This window comes from Poeciliopsis prolifica, unplaced genomic scaffold (assembly GCF_027474105.1).
Source record: "Poeciliopsis prolifica strain line A6 unplaced genomic scaffold, Auburn_PproV2 SCAFFOLD048, whole genome shotgun sequence".
Lineage (NCBI taxonomy): Eukaryota > Metazoa > Chordata > Actinopteri > Cyprinodontiformes > Poeciliidae > Poeciliopsis > Poeciliopsis prolifica.
Genome location: NW_026562423.1, coordinates 149,348 through 168,233, shown reverse-complemented (window position 1 = coordinate 168,233; position 18,886 = coordinate 149,348). Strand labels below are relative to the sequence as shown.

At 41.6% G+C, this 18,886-nt stretch overlaps 1 protein-coding gene across 3 annotated transcripts in view; it reads left to right on the top strand.

Moving 5' to 3' along the window:
- raraa (retinoic acid receptor, alpha a) overlaps nucleotides 1-18,886 on the top strand; it is a 176,827-nt gene that overhangs the window by 106,934 nt on the left and 51,007 nt on the right. The window lies entirely within an intron of this gene.

The window sequence follows — 18,886 nt, the reverse complement described above, 5'->3', positions numbered from 1 at the left end:
GAGTAACACAACCACGAACCTCCTTTAACTAATACTTTTTCCTCAATTGCAACAAAGTTGAATGTCAGAGTTTAGAAATATGCATGATGTAGAAACTGGAAAAACACCTCTTGTCCATTTGTCAAAGGCCTTATCTCACGTTATTTTTGGTGATGAAATTAGATTTTGACACTTGAGGAAATGTTAGAGTGCTGTGTTTGAGGAAAAAGAGCAGAAATATTCCACGCTTATGGAAATAGCCAAACCTTCATCAATAGTCACCAGGAATATTGGCTTCCTGCTCACGGAGACGGAGTGTGATGGGCAGGGTTTCTACTTCCCATGTCCCTACATGGGAAGTGAGGACAATCCCAAGGGCCTCTGATCAACAGGGGGTCCTCCACATTTTTTTTTCATAAAAATTAAATAAAATGGAGCCCTATCAATTAAATGAAAATGAATCAATTTGTCTTTTCTAAAATTGTTTGTATCAGTAAATGTTAAATTTTGAGGGGGGTCTGATTTTTTGTCATTGGGCCCAAGATTCCTGGCAGTGCCCCTGTATGTATATATGCATGTGTATATATATATATATATAACTTTAAAATGACCCATCTCCTAAATACCTACCTAGTAAAATCATCTTTAAAAGCTTAAAAATCACTTGGCTCCTCAAGTTGGCCTTTACGAGTATAGAAGTGGGTGTCCAAAACACACAGTAACAAATAGCAAGCCAGGAAGCTAACAGACACCAACTGACCATGTGTTTTAGGTTTTTCTCTCTTTTTTTTTTACAAGCGGTTTTCTCTGGATTGCAGTGCAGCCAGTCGCGTTCCCCTTCGCTCCTTTTCTCATCACAAAGAGAGGGTGTTTTACGAGGTCTGGAGGCTGTAAAACCTAAGGGCTGTAGTGAGGAGGTGGAGGGGGCATAGAAGGCTGTCAAAGGAGATGTAAATTACGCAAATAAAACTGGCACTGAACTACCCCCCAAAAGAGAGACAGGGACCAGGCAGGATGGGTCTGAGCAGAGGGGGTGACGGGGAAGAAAAGGGGAACTGGATATTTACCGTAACTTCAGAGAGCAGAAAAGTGGGACAGACAGCAGGATTAAAGGGGAAAAAGCAAAGGTCAGGAAATAGAGAATGTACAGAGGAGAGGTAATGAAAGTGAAGAGAGAAAAGGGAAAATATATGTGCAGGAGCCTCACTGACACCTCCTCCCTCTTCCCACAGCATTCCTTCCCTCCATCCTGAAGCCTAGTTAATGGCCAGTGTTGTCATCCTTGTGCATTTATATAACGTGGTGAAGCTGGTGCATGTGAAATATTGATCAGGTGGAAGCACGAGCCTGCAAACAAGCTGTTCTACAATCCATCGCAACAAACGTTAATGCCACAGAAAATGTAATAAAATAAAAAGAAAACAGCCTAAGAGGAAGAAGGAAACTGTCACACATCACTTGGCTTCAACGGGGCGACAGTATGCGCCACTGTGAAAAAGTATTTGTCCCCGACACGCGTTTCTGTTGTCATGCTTGGGGCACATTTACGCCAGCCCTGTTTACTCTTCTTTAAATCCAACTCCAGTTTGTTTGTTTAGGGAGGCGTTAATGTACAACCGATCTCTGGTCCGCCTCTAAACCCAGGTCTCAGTTCGGTTAAAGTAAATTACAGCGGACTGGAGAATGCTCGAAAGCATACAGTGGACTAAGGCGCAGGGCTGCATTCTAGGTAAATACAGCCAAAACAAATACTAGGGCTAGCTACAGAAAAGCTTGTACTCTTTTTTTGCCAGACAAAAGATAAATCCTCCATCCACTAATATCTGACGCCAGTCCATTTGTTACATTTCAATAAAGAGATTGCGCTCATGTCTTCCTCAGAAAATGTTGTCACTTTCTTAGTGGTTCTTGCTGCAGCACCCCCACTAGTGAGGAGGTAAACAGATTGCTCAACACTTGGACTTTTCTCTACGAATAGATGTTGTCCATAAGGCAGTTTTGTACAAGTACATAATGGAATACTGTAGCTAGTGCGTACTAGCACTAAAAGCAGCTGGTGTTTCGTCGTCACTGGCTGCCGACGCTCCCATCGACTTCACCAGAAGCCAAGGAAGTAGTCGTGTGACGAGTAAACCTCATGGCCACTTGGCAAGGCAGAAGGCAAAGACGTTAAGTTGATTACACTGTGGATTTCTTCAGTTGACTAAGCCGAAGAATGTAAACAAATAAGAGGGTTAGGTTAAGACATTGAAGAAAAACAACAAAAATCGTCAAATCGAGAAGGCATCTAATCTCTAGCCTCAGTTCGAAACAGTTTTCACATTGGTGCTGTTCCTGTTCCGGCTAAAATGAATAAATAAATAAATGTAGAAATTGCCAACAAAATTATGTTTTCCATTTCAAACATTTCAGGTTCGGAGAACACTTGTTTTTGTTGAACAAAGCACAATTGAACCTCTTTCTCCATCATATGTAATTGCGAAAATAATTTTGTTACCCAAGAGTTTTGAAAGCAAAGGAAATTGTTGTATTGGGGAAAATTTTTCCTGTCCATTTTTCAATTCAAGCTCCTGCTCTAATAATTGCAGAAATTCTATTTTGTATCTTCGAAGTAGAAAAGATGAGCTGCACTCTTATGTACACAGATGAGTGGTGCCATTATGGGCCATCATTTCTGAAATCTTGTGTCTTGTTCAGTTCTTGGAATTAAATGCTCTCCTCCTCAAAAGAGAATTTTGGAACCTTGTTGTATTTATTTCAGCGTGAGGTAATTTTATAATTGCATTGGTTACCATGGTAACAATGTTCCCTTTGAATCCTCGCTGAAACATTTTTGGTCACATTCCAAACTACAAAACAAACCAATGCTTTTATGACTGCTCAACTAATGTCCTGATGAATGGCTAAGGACTACAGTAGCCATAGAGTTCTTTCTATCTTTATCTTCTTTTTTTTTTTACCATTTCTTAGAACTGCATATAGACCCACATTCATATCTGTGCGCATTTCAGAACATTAGGGCTTACATCTCATTTAGCTTGTCCAAGAGGTCGAGAAGGCAGCCAATCAGAAGTGCTGTCTATTTAAAAAATGCCTTTTTAATCCTCATGTGTAATATCGTTCAATATTGGTAAGAATAAAACAGCCCACTTTTATAGAGGTAACTGAGAACCAAAGCATCCCACCCTACCAAGTACAAGTAAACATTGCTGATGGTCGGGATGTTCTGGATTCCATTTTTCCCGCTCATACTGATCATTTAAGCAGATATGAATTACCTCTTTGAAAATAATACATTAATATGCTGTTGCTAGGGTTATTTGGATTGAGTATCTAGCATCTAAAACAAGCAGATGTTTATTGTTGCCACAATTTGATTCTGCCATTTAGAAGTACAGCTTCTATTAATGGTTTTAGTACCAAAAAAAGCATTTTTTTCATTTTGTTTAGAGGTATATGTGTTGTTTCCTTCAGTGGTTCTTAGTGCAGCGCCACCACAAAAAATGTAACAAATGTTTCAATTTTGGTCCCCAATTGAACTGAGTCTCCTGGACTATCAGACGTAAAAACACCGTTAATTTATATATGTAATATTGTCTTGCGATGTAAATTCTGAGTGAGCATGACAGTCAGTGTGTTTGTTTTCATGTAGTGTGACTCTTGTATGCTGCGACCTCACTCTTGGTTAACAGTGTGGTTGAATACTCACAGCTACAACACACCGTACTGCTCTGCATCTGAACTGGATCCAGTGGAACACATGGGACTCTCATTCTAGATGCTCTGACTCTATACTTCGCTACAAGCCAATAGAAGTAAATAATTTTAGAAAATATGACAAAGAAAAGGCAACAAAACAAAATCGAATTTTTTTTTTTGTTCTTTTCTGGCCTTTAGACATTAATGTCACTGATTTTGCCCGTGGGTGAGTTATATTGTGTGGCTTTACTGTAGGTCGCTGAACACACCCTTGTTGATGTGTACCGCTCAGCTCTTTTGCCAGATGACTGGCTTTTTGGCACACACACCAGGATAGAGAGATAGAGAGGTGGCCGTGGCCCTTTGTTATCTCTTTGCTGGAATGATCGTGCACCTGCATGCAGCTGATGGTGGGATTTGCGACGCTGGGGGGAAGCGCCTGAAACAGCCGGCACGTGGAAAGCAGGAATGCGAGCCACCGCTGCTCTCGCTGATTATTTCAACACTCAATCGGCTTATGTTTAAACGCCACATTTATTGCATCTTGTCAGATCTGTGGCTTTGCACATTAATACTCACTGATTTTTTTTTTTTTTTTTCATCAAGCGAAACCACACTGCCTTGCAAAAGTATTCACACCTCTAGCGCCACTTTACATTTTGTCACATTAAAAACCACAGGCTAAAATGACTTTTATTGGAAATTCCTGTGAGAAACCAACACCATGCGGTGAAGACTTGTGAAGTGAGAGGAAAATAATACATGGTTGGCATGCATTCGTGTTGTTGTGCATCACCGAAGCAATGCATTGTGGTACCTGCATGTAAAGCCGCAAGAATCTCGGGGTAAAGCCAGATCTGTTTGTACTTTCTTCCTTGTTGTAAACAGCAATTTTCAGATTCTTCCACAGATTCTCCATTGGATTTAAGCTTTGGGTTGTTGTCCTGCTTGAAGGTGAAGACCCGCCCCCGTATCAAGCTTTAAACCTGATTTCACCCCCACAGCATGATGCCTCTACTGTCGTGCTTTACCATGTGGTAGTGTGTTGACAGTGTGGCGGCACACTTTTTTAAGCATTGCCACCATGAAGATGGAAGTTCCCGGATGCGCCCCCAACATTTGCCTGCAGCAGACAGACGGGTATTGGTTGCTTTTTGGTTCACCCACCTTTTTCCAATGCGAGCGGATGTGTCGCTCGACATGCAAATCATTTCCAGTTATCTGTTTTGCTGGGTAGTTGACCACCTTATGCATCACTCCAGGAGGAATATTGATGTAAATCTGCTGTGAAATACAGTTGAAAAAGCGAAAAGCAGCAGCTTCACGGGCATTTATGGTGGCGTGGTTGTCTTTTATTGTGTTGCATCGACTGGGTGTTTTTGACTGTTTGCATGTTCGCTCATACTTAACAGGTTATTTAATGTGAATTTCTGTTTAGGACAGATGAATGTCAGCAGATCCATTATCCTTTATCTGAACCCCTCCGAGTGCAGTGAGGAGGGGGGCGAGACGGGATGAATGAGGATGCTTGACTGGATGGATGGATGGATGGATGGAGCTTTAGTGTCCTATGACACACTCCCAATAACTGTCACTTTCTGTCCTTTATGAATTATTCACAGCCAGTGTCTTAGCCTCTGCGCTGCCATCTCTAGTGTTGGATAAACCTTAGCGGCTCTCGGTTGAGGGTTTGGTTTTCACATAGAGGAAACTGTCAGCTTCAGCATGTGTTGCAGGTGCATCTGAGGGATGGAGTTTAAATGTTTGTTGCTTATAGGTAATGTAACGAAAACTAAATACAGGTTCTGTGAAATTTTGTATGTCATATAAGACCATTTAAATTAATTTTTTTGTCATGCAGATTAAATTATTAGAATTGGTATTGATCTCTATTAGTAATTTTTAATATATTGTATCAATTTGATAAATAAAATTAGGATGTAATATTGATTTCCATATTTTTGCTATGTGCATTTTTGGAGGGTGCTGTGGTCATGTGATAGAGATGCAGCAAAGGATTGTGGGGCGTTTAAGTGAAAAAGAGAAGCAATAAAGTGGGGTTGTCATCTTATGATGCCAAAAGGGAAATATACGTAATATCTGTAAATATTGGTAATCAGCCGTAACAGCAGTATTAATATCAATATCTTGGTATTGGGCCAAATGTTTATGCCGCTACATCCCTAAATCTTAATATATAAATAAATGTTTCAGGGCAATAAAGATGAGAACAAGCAGACTAAAAAGCACTTCCTCTTGTTTCCCTGAATATCACAAATTCATCCAAACCCTGAACAATCACTGTTTTTGTTGTTTCTATTTGTTTCTACCATATATAGAAATATATATACTTTTTTCCAAGAGTTGCTATGTTTTAAAATTTGTTATTCTTTTTTCTGTTTGTGATTTTGATATAGAAATGTCAGCCTGCTGTACAGAACGTCCATGTACTGTACGGTTCATGCACTCAATATGCGGTTGTGGGTTTTACATAAATTGCTGCATTAATGCAGCGTGACATGGATGCTCTGCTGAGGAATTCAGGAAGCCTGCACATCTGCTTCTGCCACACGTTTTCCGTCTACGTTACCTTAGTAAGCTCACATATGATATTCAGTGAGTATGATATTCTTTATGACTGTCCTTCTTTACTGAGAATCTCGACGGAAAACTGTCCAGTCAGCAAGCTTCTCCATGATTCTGTGAGCCACAATAAAACATTTCTGTGATAAAAATCCTTTTGCTCTGGATGAAAATGTCAAAGTAACTGGAAATAAAAACTTTAAATGCGTCACTCTGTGTTGAATACTGAATATTTTCTCTTCAAATTGTTGTGCTGCTGGAAAAACAAAACTTTTCAACAGCATCCCTGTCGATGTAGGCGTACTTGTGCTTCTTCATTTGGCTGTTTATGATCAAATCAGACAAATTCACATCAGCATGGACGGTCCCGGACTCGCCAGCGTCATTATCAAGGCGTTTGCTGACATCCATATTAAGGGCACCACGGCGACAGGCACACCAAATTGCATGCACATATCAAACATATGGCTGTCAGTGATTTTGCAACATGGGGAAGTTGCATCAAGAAAACGGGAAGTGTAGAAACCATGGGTAACGCTTTACTGTACGTTACCCTGCTGCCTCGCTCCGTTGGGTTGAAGTTGACACAAGTATTATTGCAAAATCAGTGTCAACATGTGTGGCGGTTACACAATGCATGAAGTGGGATGAGCCCACACCCTTTCGGTGGATCATTTCAGCTGTTTTATTTGGTGGACCAGCATTCAAAGCCAGCCATCAAACCTCAGAACTGCGTTTCCTCTACTAAAGTTCTCTTAATGGTTTTTAACGCAGAAAACAGCAGCCTCTCATATCGCTTAAGTATTACACGTGGCCCATTCAGAAAGCATAAGCAACTCCACGTCATCAGTTCGTTTAAGCTCAGACGAACATTAGCAAGTATATGCTGCCAGGTAGAATAACAAAATGATTCAATTTGCCGTGAGTCGGCTTACGGTCTGAAGCGATTCTCTGCTCAGAGGAGAGAAAGCAGGAGGAGGGAGGGAAAGATGGCAGCGATGAACTGAGGCGGGGTGGGGGAGAGAGGCCGGCTGCTGGCCAAGCAGGTTAGAAGTGTTAGTGTTAACCTCTGCCCGGGTGCATAGAAACTACTCTAGTGTACAAACACACTGACCCCAGAGCAAGCGCTCCTCTTCTCACGCTGTAGCAGCCAGACACGTGGCTGGGCTTCCTTCTGAAATATGCACCGTTTCTTCTTTATGTACCACACACACAAATATCGAATGCAGACCTGGACAGAGTTAAGAGAGTGGGGAAAGAAGCATTTGAAAAGAAAAAAAAAGAGCCTTTGGGTACGTAGATATTTTATTGCACCAGCATATTTTATAGAGATGTGAATTGTGTCCAGTGATTTTTTTTTCTTCAGGGTCACAATTTGATTCAGAGAGGATCAAAACAATGTTTCTGTTCATCCCAGAGATTCTGTTTAATTCATGTGACAAAAAAAATAAATAAAGCATTCATTTAAAGCAATTATATTAGGTTCCATCATGTATCAAATTCAATCAGTTTATCTGGGAAAAAAAATAATAAAAATTAGCCGTATCCATAAGTCTGCATACATACAAAACTTTCTTACACACCACTGAAGCTTAGCTTGACGTTTTTCCAGGAGCCTTTTGGCAGCTCCGATGGAAAGACAGAAAAAGCTCTAGAGACAGTAGAGAGAGAGAGAGAAAGAGAGAAAGTGTGAGAGGAGGAGACAAAGGAAGAAAGGGAGTCAGAATGAGGCTCTCCATCATGCTGTCAGTGAGCTGCAGCTTTAGCTTTAGCGAGGAATAAAAAGTGTTTTTAAAAGGTGCTGCAAGGTGCAGCAAAGGTGAGTCGGATAAATGACTTCTCTTTTTCATTCAAAGAGCCCACTAAAGCCCACAGGGTCATTGCTTACGTGGATGCGTGTGTGTGCATGTGTATGTGTGAGGAGATGGACTGAGACAAAAAAAAAAAAACATGTCTGCGAGAAAAGGGGGAGAAAGAGACAGTCTGCCTGGAGTTTGTGTTTGAGAATGCATGCAAAAAGCCAGACTTTTGACGTTTTTGTTAGTCCTGACACTATAACATATGAAGTTCCTTTTCTGGCTGTTGTTGCTCTCTTTTCACCGCCGAGTGGGAAAAGTAATGTATCTCGGAGGGGGCATGCGATGTGGAACAATGGGCCAAAAATATTGAATACAGGCTGAAAAGGAGCATCAGTCTGAATGACAATAGGCCTAAAACTGGGGGCGAGGACTAATGATGCAGGGGGGAGAAGGTCCAGACTGATGATAGATCTCCACTGGTTAAATATTATCAGGATTCCTTTTTTCATGTAGCAACCCCCAAGCCTGCCCTGGTATCAAGCAGAGAATGGCAACATGTGAGCAGATAATGATTTGCTCCTCTGTGGCGTTCCCCTTTTTCCCCCCCACCAGCCTATTTACGTTCTCTTGACACAATCTGTCTTAGAGCTTCACCACACAGATGGCCCTGGTCGCCACAATAGCTACTGTATGAGTCCGTTGACCGTAAGATTGCATAAGTTGAAAGTACAAGAAATGCATTAACTTATTGGAAACACGCCAGTTTCGAAACAAATAACTTTTTTTGCTAAAAAGTTTTTTTACCCATATGGGAATAGCCGCATTTTGCAGAACTGCAATGGAAACACTTTGTTGGCATCATACAAGTCACATGTTCAACAGCTGGATGTTGCGACTGGTGAAAACGACAAAGTAGTTGGAGGATGATGATTTGTTTTTGTTTTTTCTCATAATGTGCAGTTGGCTCCACCAGAGCTCTCACAGGATCACAGTTCATACAAAGTTATGTGTAATTTCAACGTGTGTGGAATTACACACAGAGAAGCTACACATGTAGCTTCTGGCTATGGATTTGCTGTAAAGTGCCCAACTACAATTTCTCCAAAATGCTACACATGTAATCACTCTCAATCAGGCTGGGCTTGTTGCTCCAACCACTGAATAAGACTTCACCTCTGACTCTTATGTAACCGTTATTATCCATCGCTGCCTTGATTTTTTATAATTTATCACATGAACAAACTTATTCACATGTGATTTAAATGTAATTTCTTACTTAATGGAAACACCGCAAATATAAATTTGTGTTTTCTCGACATTAGCGGAACATCGACAGAGATTTGTAATGGAAACACAGCTTGTGACTGCAAATGGATGCTATCAGCCCAAAACTTGACTTTGTTGTTCTACATGTTGAAGCTTGTATCATCTGCAAAGAAAGATATCTAATGCTTTTGTTTGAGCTTTTTAAAACAAGGCTGGATCTGTAGTCGTGGTTAGTTACATTCAGCTCAGTTAGGGAAGAAAAACGTTAATTTGTGGAGTTCAGCTTTCACACATCTTTAACCAAATACCCATCAGTGTACATCTGTTTATTGGAGAAGTCACAGAATTCAGATTACAACACGTGTAACATTATCGAGCAACAACCCGACATATGAAAGACCATGTGAGGTTGATGAATGTTTACACAAAGAAGGACATGAGAGCAGAAAGTTTGACTATCTCCGAAATTCTCCCACAGCGTTTTAATTTCCTGCTGCCTGTGGTTAGGATGAGTAAACCTTCTCCAGCCTAATCAACCACAACACAGGCATGTCTGCCGTGGTACGACAGGGTAGAATAGTACAGCTTGAGCTTCCAAAGGAAGCTTGTCATAAAAACCTGAACAAAGGAATGTGAACATGATACTTCTTAAAAAAAAAAAAAAAAAAAAAACCTCTGTCGTACTGTGGGAATTTAAGTAGCTTATATGAATGTTTATGGAGGAATGAAACTACAGGTTGGACAGACGTTGAAGTTCTTCAGGAGTGAACTACCTATGAACAGCTGAAAAACTCCCTCAAACACGGCTTAGAAATGCCTCTTTTAATAGCTCAAATACCAAATATATCCTAATATGCATTGATACACACAATGGAAACTGTCTTAGCTCTGCTGCAGAAGCTAACATCCACTGTCTTCCTCAACTCCACTGTTGGCAGCACAGCAATCAGTGCCAAGGAGCATGAATGCTGCTCTTAGATTGGCTTCTTTGCAAACGCCAGCCAGTAGCATGTCAGTTTGAATTGCGCCGAAGGGTTTGGGGCTTTCAAGCTGGAACTTTTGTATTATTATTGTATTATTATGTTTTTATTATTAACTCACTTTTTTCTTTCTTATGTATGAATCTATATTTACATATTGAAGGCCTAATTTGAGGTTGTGTGGTAGAAAATAACCGAATAAGTCTTCTCCATGACTCCCCCCACACACACACACAAACACACAACTTGTTGTTCATAAAATGTTGAGAGCTCCTCCTCCTTCTCCCTCACTTCTCTGTTCTCCCCTTTCTTAATTTCTCAAAGTCTTCCTTTGCACCATTCCCTCCTCCTGTTTGCCTCCCCAGGCCTGAATGAGGCAGATCCCCATGCAGCGCCACCCCCTGATGCCCCCCGGCTTTTCTTCCCCACCTCCCCGTACAAAGGGGGGCAACAGGGGCCACGGAGGTGACTGTGGCAGAGGCATTTGTCATGCTCCGAAGCGGTGCAGTCTGTTTCTCTCCCGAGGGCCTTTGTTGTCCCCAGCTCCCAACTTGCTGGCTAAGCAGGAGGTTTCACATGTTTTATTAACATACGAACCTGTCCAGCATTTTGAAACACTTCACAATACTTCAGGGGTTGTGCACCAAAGCGTGCGCAACGCATATACGCTCAGAATGCATCAGTATGCAGCAAGCGAAATGCCCAGGAGAGAGAAGATGGGGGTTTTGTGACAGGACAGAGTAGGACTAGAGCTGCATTAAAGGCACCGCCACCCAGCGCCACAAAAACAAACACATCCCAGAATCAGACACTGCACAACAATCACCCTGCAGTTTTTCAATAAGAGTGTGTTTCGGTGGGGGGCGGCGGGCACACTCAGTCTTTGTGCACCAGGCACGACAATCATCGCACCCTCCCTGGCGCTGGCGTTGGGGGCACCACTCAAGCGAAGGTCAACCGCAGAAGTGTTATAATGCTTTGGCTTGGGCACAACAAGACCAAGGGCAATCCACTTAAAGCGAACCTCTAACCCCCCTCACTTCCTCTCTGATCCCCTTCAGTATCACACTTCTCAATAGAAATGAGCAAATTGGCCCTCAGCAGCACCTCAGATAATAAAGCGATTGAAAGCGGCGAGAAGCGTTGAGCGGGGAATGCTCAAATCTTCTGCACAAGTGCTCTGAACTGAGCCAAGAGGCTGAATTGAAAGCCTGAGACACACTTTATGTGTAAATTAATTTTTTTTTTAGTACTTAATGTGTGATTCAGTGCTGAGTTGCTAGAGATCAACTTCTGCAAACGACTTCTGATTCATCTAATGAGTCAGTTAGGTGGTTAATGACATTGTTGCATTTCTGCTTCCTGAAATGTAATCTTTTTGCTCTACTAATACAAAAGGGTTTCATTTCTTAGTTTAACTGACCAAAACCACGCCCATATTTTCTGCTAAACATCCGGTGGGTCGCGGACATTTCAACAAATGGAGCCAGTTGCCCCCACTTTTTCTGATCTGTTCAGAAATATAAATGTTTCTGATAAATCTAATTGTTCTGATAAAAAAATTTAAAGTCAAATTGTCTGTTCTGTCTTGGTGTATCTCAGCAGCCCTGATAGGTGTCCCTCATCACTACAAAACACTGCTGAGTTTGTGGCCTAAAACACACATGTCGTCTGATATCTGGAGAAAGAGATGTGTTTTTTTTTTGTCTTCTGGCCTTTCATCCACACAAAGCCTTTTGTTTATCACAAAAAATAACTCAGAGGAGGTTTGAGAAAACTTAGAGTGTGTACAATGGAACATTGAGATTGAGGTTTTGCTCATTACGGTGTGCGACCAGCGATGTGCCAATTTCTACACATTCTTGCTTCAATACAATTCCCAATCAACATCGTCTTGTGTTTTTTGGAGTTTTTTTTTTAAATAAGGTTTTCTTGGCTCAAGTGGCCTTTATGTAAGAGAGGCCAGACAAGAAAATGGATAACAGGAGAGGACGATGACAGGCGGCAAAGATCATCAGGCCAGGTCTCGAACCTGTGACATCTTTTAGCCTATACATCCATCTTTCCAAAGAAATGAACTTCTTGAACCTTGTTGATTCCTGAAAGGAAGTTGTTCTTGTTTTGAAGTAATCTGATTGGCTGACGTAGGTTGTAGGTTTGCACTATACTGCCCCCTATGGATTTTTCATGTTTAAAATAATACTCGGCTATGTATTTCTGTGGGTTGATGTGAATGAAAAGTTTTCTAAAACCGATCCCGCGTGCATATATATATATATATATATATATATATATATATATATATATATATATATATATATAATTTATGTTTTTTTTTTTTATATGATGTGGTCGATGATATGTACAACACCTCAGTTTCTTTCCTAAAAATCAACTTCAGTTTTGTTTCTATGGAGAAGTCACATTCCCTAAATAATTGTAGTTTTCAGATCTGTTCTTTTTTACACCAAAATGGTTTAAGAAATGACCATTTTCAAATAAATTTGTTTCAATAACTATGCTTCTTCTCTCTGTGATAGGATATATTTTTATATTTCTGTTTATTTGAGGCAACATTCAGCTACTTTATCATGCTTTTGTTTCTGTTAGTGCTCTAAGTGCATACAGAAAATAAGAAATATTGGTGGTGGCTACTTGCTGTTCTAACATCTCATTTGGCTTTTTCTTGTCGCACCATTTTACTCCTGACACATTTTGCCTTCATTTTTCATGAAATGAACCTGCTGTCCTTTTGTATGTACTCCTCGTCTCCCTGTTACTGACAGCTAATGGGGGCCATTCCAAGTCTTGGATGGCTTGTATGGAGATATCCTTCCTCTAGGGTAACATCCTTTACAATTTTCTCTTGATTTGCTGAGTGATGGACTCTATTCAAAGGGACATAGTCTTAATGATCATTGAGGATATGGGCTTTCTAACTCAAGGCTGGAGAGCATGGACGACTACAAGGTATGCAATACGCTAAGTCTCCTACCCCCCTTCCTCTGTCTCCTCTTGCTCTGCCGAGGTATTTCCAGAATGCCGCCGGCCACGATGGATTTATGAGTGGGGCCATACTTTGGTAAACACCGATAGTGTGCAGCTTTGTCCTCCCCCCAGTGATATAGTGAAGGTCCCCATAAAAAATGGGAAAACCAGGTTATGGCCGCCATAGAGCTCAGCTAAACAATAAAAGGCTTTATGGGCAGATATAGGCCTGTACCATAAATGCTGGAATCTGCCGTTGGAAAAACATTAAAGGGATAATGATTGGGAGGGGGGGTGGCTTTCACAAAGATGCATGTAGCCACTTAGAGTGGCTTTTTAGAGAGGACAGACAGAGAGAGGACAGCAAAGCACCAATCTGAGATCTCCAGAACACTTTAACTGGAGGCTCTACGGTGGGTGTAATAGTGAAATTTCACAAGATTTATCGTCAGATGTCTTGCAAAGCCCTGATTTCTGTCGGCATGACTTCCTTTTTGTGAAATAAGTGTAAGCCATAGCAACCACATATATCAAAGTGAGTGCTTTAAGTATACCTGAACTGCCTTATTTCTCCATGACAATTCACAAGGATTTCTGCTACGAGTTTCCTAATTAGAACTGGTGATCACATTCAGTTTGAGTGTAACAATGATCCCAGGGTGTCTGTTGCTGTTTGGTTTCTGTTTGGTCAGAGCACAAAGTCAGTAACCAGAGACAGTCATCTAAACGGAGCTGCTGTTGTTTATGTATTGTTGATGATTGGGCTGTTGTATTGATTTATTGTGAATCACTTTATGATTTTTATGTCTTTAATGATTTTTTGAGTACATTTTCAAAGTTAAAGTTGAACTAGACCGGATCAAAATCATAGCACCGCCCCAGGCGATTATTGAAATGTTCTACCAAAGTGGGCGGAGCTAAGAGACACTGGGGATGAGCAGAGCAGGTTAAATGGGGTGTGGTCACTGCTGCCAACTTAGCAACTTCATTATTATATTTAGTGACTTTTCATAGCCTTTACTTGATTTATAAATAAATCATTTTTTCTAAAAATGCAAAAAGTTTGCTCCATCTCGTGCTCCATGAATCCAGTCGTGCGCATTGTCACATGCACCACATTTCGTGGACTGATGGAAACGAGGTGAAAGTGATGCACAACTGCATCTTGTTCTCACATGCAGGGCTCATTTCCCTCAGAGTGTGTTTCCTTGCTGTGGTGGAGAACAGCTGCCTATTCAGGCTGCATCCCAGCAGCTGTGCAAACAAGCTGTAAGAGGAAGAGAGGGGACAGAAAGGTTGAGGATCTTCATGTAGACCTGAAACCCAACTGTTGGCGTGTGTTGGGGTACGAGTACAGTCAACCTGACCTGGATGCTCAGTCTAGACCTGACCGTGTTATTAGGAAGTTAGCGGCTGGGGTGGGGGTTGGAGAGGATTACGGCGCTGAGCATCACAATCGCAGGATAATGCCCTGGACGTGCTCAGAGGTTTGCACCGACACAACTCTTATCTTAGGTTCTCTAGACGCCCAACTGCACACTTGAGATCCTTGCAGTGCTTCCCATCAGAAGTACTCTTCTGTTTTCTTTCCCCTGCTGAGCTTCTTTATTAGGTCACTGGGAAGGTTTAAGAAAGATGGAAAGCTTTGCTGAGGCTTGTCCCAACTTCTTTTATCGTCTGGGCATTAGCCATCTGCTGGCACATGTGCAGGAGTGCTGGGGGGGAGGTGTAGCGCTGTAGCAGTGGAGTGGTGGAGCAGTCAGCGCCTGTGTTTGTGTTGTAGCCACTAAGGCAGACAGGAACTCTAAAATTAGGTCCTAGCTATTCTAACTCTAACATGTCTGGCCTTATCTTGTCAGGAGGTGGCTTTTACCCAAGCAGAGTGTTGTCCTAGTGATACGGCAGGTCTGATCTGTTTTCTGTTTTCACATATCCTGGTAAAGGGGTCTTCGGGCAGCCAGAGCTCAGCAGAATTTTCCATGACTTTAAGGCAATATGATTGTGTTTTGATTTGGATGTCCACTCCAATAAGGAGTGCACTATGCAGGGAGCACTCATGGCTTCGGATTTAAAAAAAACAAAAAACAAAAAGACATCTCTGGAGTGCAGCAACATGAGGGTCAAGACATAGTTGATTGCAGATGTTAGTGGATTATCTCCAGAGTCTGCTGAGCATTCAAGTCAAATTCTCACTGATTAGCTTGACCAAGGTCCGTTCAGACTGTTTACAGCTCTGCGTCCGTTCCCAGAGAAGGTGCTTTCCCCCCTCCTTTTATCATGCACAATAATCCAAATGACAAAACAACCTATTGTTTGTTCTAACCTGTCGGCTCATCTCCTTGGGAAGGAATGGCGGGGTGGGGGAAGTGCTTTTTACTGCTTCCTAGCACCCCTGATTGGAGCAAGCGAGAGCGAGAGTGGGGGCAGTAAAAATAGTTTGACACCCTCAAGGTCCAGCCAGCAATCTCCTCTCCTGCCCATGCCTATAAAACTCTTTGAATTCCCCTCTGAAATCCTGCTCCCTCTCTCTCCCTTCACCACTCTTTGCCTGAAACTCATTTACAGCTTTGCTCCAAACCAAGGACACTGCGTTTGCCGCTTCTGGCATTCCTCAAGCCATTTCTTGTTACGTAACTGTGTATTTACATCTTGATGCCACACAGATCACGCCTTAATATCAGTTTGACTCCATTTTTATGCACCCGAAGCTCCTCGTCTGTGGCTCGGCTCTCTGCGACATCATCAAGACACTATCTCATTCTCTCAGTCTTTCCTCTGGTAAAGTACTTTTCCATGTACTCAGGAGTGTGCTGCATGTTGATGCTGGAACAAGGGCAGCCACCTGGACTGGTGTGTTAATGTGCTCTGAACCTCTTGTGGTCTCTCTTCTCTTTTCCCCTAGTCTCAACACAGTCATGAAAATGGAGGAGAGACCACTCACATCTCTTACCTCCTTTGGTTTTGTGGCACCAGTTGTCAAACATGTTGCTCGGCACATACATAAATGCTTAATAACAGCGCTGTTAGAAATCCTAAGTTGTGGCGGTCCAGTTCATTGCCTTTCTAAGCTATTCTGCTCGATTCAAACAGGAGTGTAAGAGATGCAGGTTGACTTTGACCTCCACCCTCCACACCACATTGATCCTTGCACAGAATGGAGAGAAAAGGGCAAAAACGTGTGTTAATTCTGCTTTAGTGTTGTTTGAAAGGAGTTTATGACATGCAGCTCACACGTTCTGTGAATTTACTTCTTATGTCCTGAACATGGATTGAAATCGTTCTTCATTTAAGCATTCAACTTTTTCTGCACCCTCTCTAACGTACCCATAGGGAATATGAACAAAGAGTTATAAAATAAGGTGTGTAATATTTCATATATTGATATGGATCTGATACCAAGTAAATACAGGGACAGCATTGATACCAATACTGACCATTTTTATTATTTAGGTCTAATGTAACATGGAACTTCTGACCTTCAGGTGTTTTTCAGTTTCAGTTATTTTGTTAAAACCTAGAATAGAATTTGGACAAAGTTTAGAAGTGTCTACAAAATACTTTAGAAATAAATAAGGAATACATAACCTTAAGCATCTATTAGCTAGTATTGAGAGATTAAGAGTTAAGAAGTTAACACCATAATTAGGAAAACAAAACAAATTTGTGTGTATTTTTTTCTAAATAAATGAAGTATAAAAACAAGAGCAAAACAAAATCTTTTTCCAGGTAGAGTTGAGAAACTAAAATGCAAAAATAAAATAAAAATTCAAGTCCAAATCTGAAACTAAAATGTAGATTTTACCAAACTAGTATCGATTTGATACTGATACAAACTTGTTGTTGGTATTATCGATACTTTGGATCTATCCCTCCACCTCCACTTAAAATAATTGATCTTGCACTGAAAAAAAGTGCAAACTTCAATTTGATTTTTCTAGAAATTATTTATTCCACAGCTTTGGAACAAGCGATTCCAAATGCTCCAAAAACAGTTCAGCAATCCATTCGGTTCTGCTGGGGTACACACATAGTAGATTTCTATTTTGTCTCAAACATTCTTCAAAATGGGAAAGATGGCACAACACTCCATCCAACCAACCCACCTCGTTGTGCAGTCAGATCACTACTTGCCTAAAACGTTCATTTTTCTACAGTCAGAGCAAGAATGAAAAAAACTAAACAAACATAGAGTAAGTAGATGAGGGCTCAAGTTCTGCAAATTGAGGAGGATGGTAAAGAAAAGCTCACTGCAGCAAAGTGTGCCATATTCATAAGAATGATTCATCTTAAGGCTTTCGTGGACATTGTACAAGGCATGCCAATAATAGTGGAGAATGCTGTAAATCTCTCTCTGAGCTGTCTGTTAAAGGTTGGAGGGAAAAGACCTCCCTCCCTAATTAAGTAATGATCAACAGCCTGTTATCTGTCAGCTTGTCCTCTGCAATCACAGGGTATCACTCCAGGATGAATGCCATCCCCTTCAGAGAACAAAACAGTGCCTGGAAAATTAGCATTTTCTGACAGCCATTACTCATCTGGCTAATCCTGTCAAGGAATGCGTGGCTATCAATGCAGGCGAGGGGTCGCCGCGGCCGGGTCTGCACATCGCCTCTTATCAGGCAGGGTAAACACAGCGGGATCTGCATTAAATAAGTGTCACAGTCAGCTGGGGGTGGAGCAGGGAACCCCCTCCACTCACCCTCCCCTCCTCTCCCTCCTGCTAGTCTCCATTCTGATCATCTTTTTCAAAAGCTGGCTTGGGCAGACCCAGCTGTGGCCGGTGGCTCAGGTGTAGGATCACCGGAAGAGGAGGGCTGTTCCGTCAGCGGCGTCATTTACAACACAAGTCTGTCGAACCCATAATGAAGCAGACATTTGAAAAGGTCACTCTGTTACAGTTTGTTCAGCCAAGCTATTCTGAAAAGCCTTCATCCATGCTGAAATGTCTCAACGCGGGACATCTTGTCGCCCGTCAGGCAGTCCAGGCTGCGTCCGCCTAAAGTCATCTGATGCAGCTACGCATTCTCCAGACTTTATTTAATGCGTCTTGTCTGGCTGTATGGCATCAGAACTGTTACGTCAATGTAAGGCCCAACAGATTTACTTTCACAAGTGGAGCATTACAGCTTTAGTCGTGATGCGCTACTTGATGTGAAACTTTATTAGAAGCTGCTTTGGGTTTATTTCAAATGTGATGGACGCAGAGAGAGATAGGATGGTGGGGAAAAGGTCTGAAGGGAAAGAGGCAGACGAGGGTAGAAGAGAGAAGGAAGCATAAAGAGGACACAAGTCAACACCTAGAAGTCTGCAGAAAGAGAGAAAACTACACACAGCAACAAACAACATATGCATATGAGGCAATAACAATTGTGATTGCTAGCAAGTCCACCCCAACGCAGTGTACCTGAAAAACATACACTAAGCAATTCAAAATCTCAGAAGTGACATATTTTTTAAGCAGTAAAGATGCACACACCTGAATTTTCTGGTTGCTTTTTTACAATTAGATTTCTCTCCATAAACTGAAGCGTATAATTTATTCCTTTCCCCCACCAGGTTCTATAGAAATCCTCAGAAGCTCAGATTTTGAGT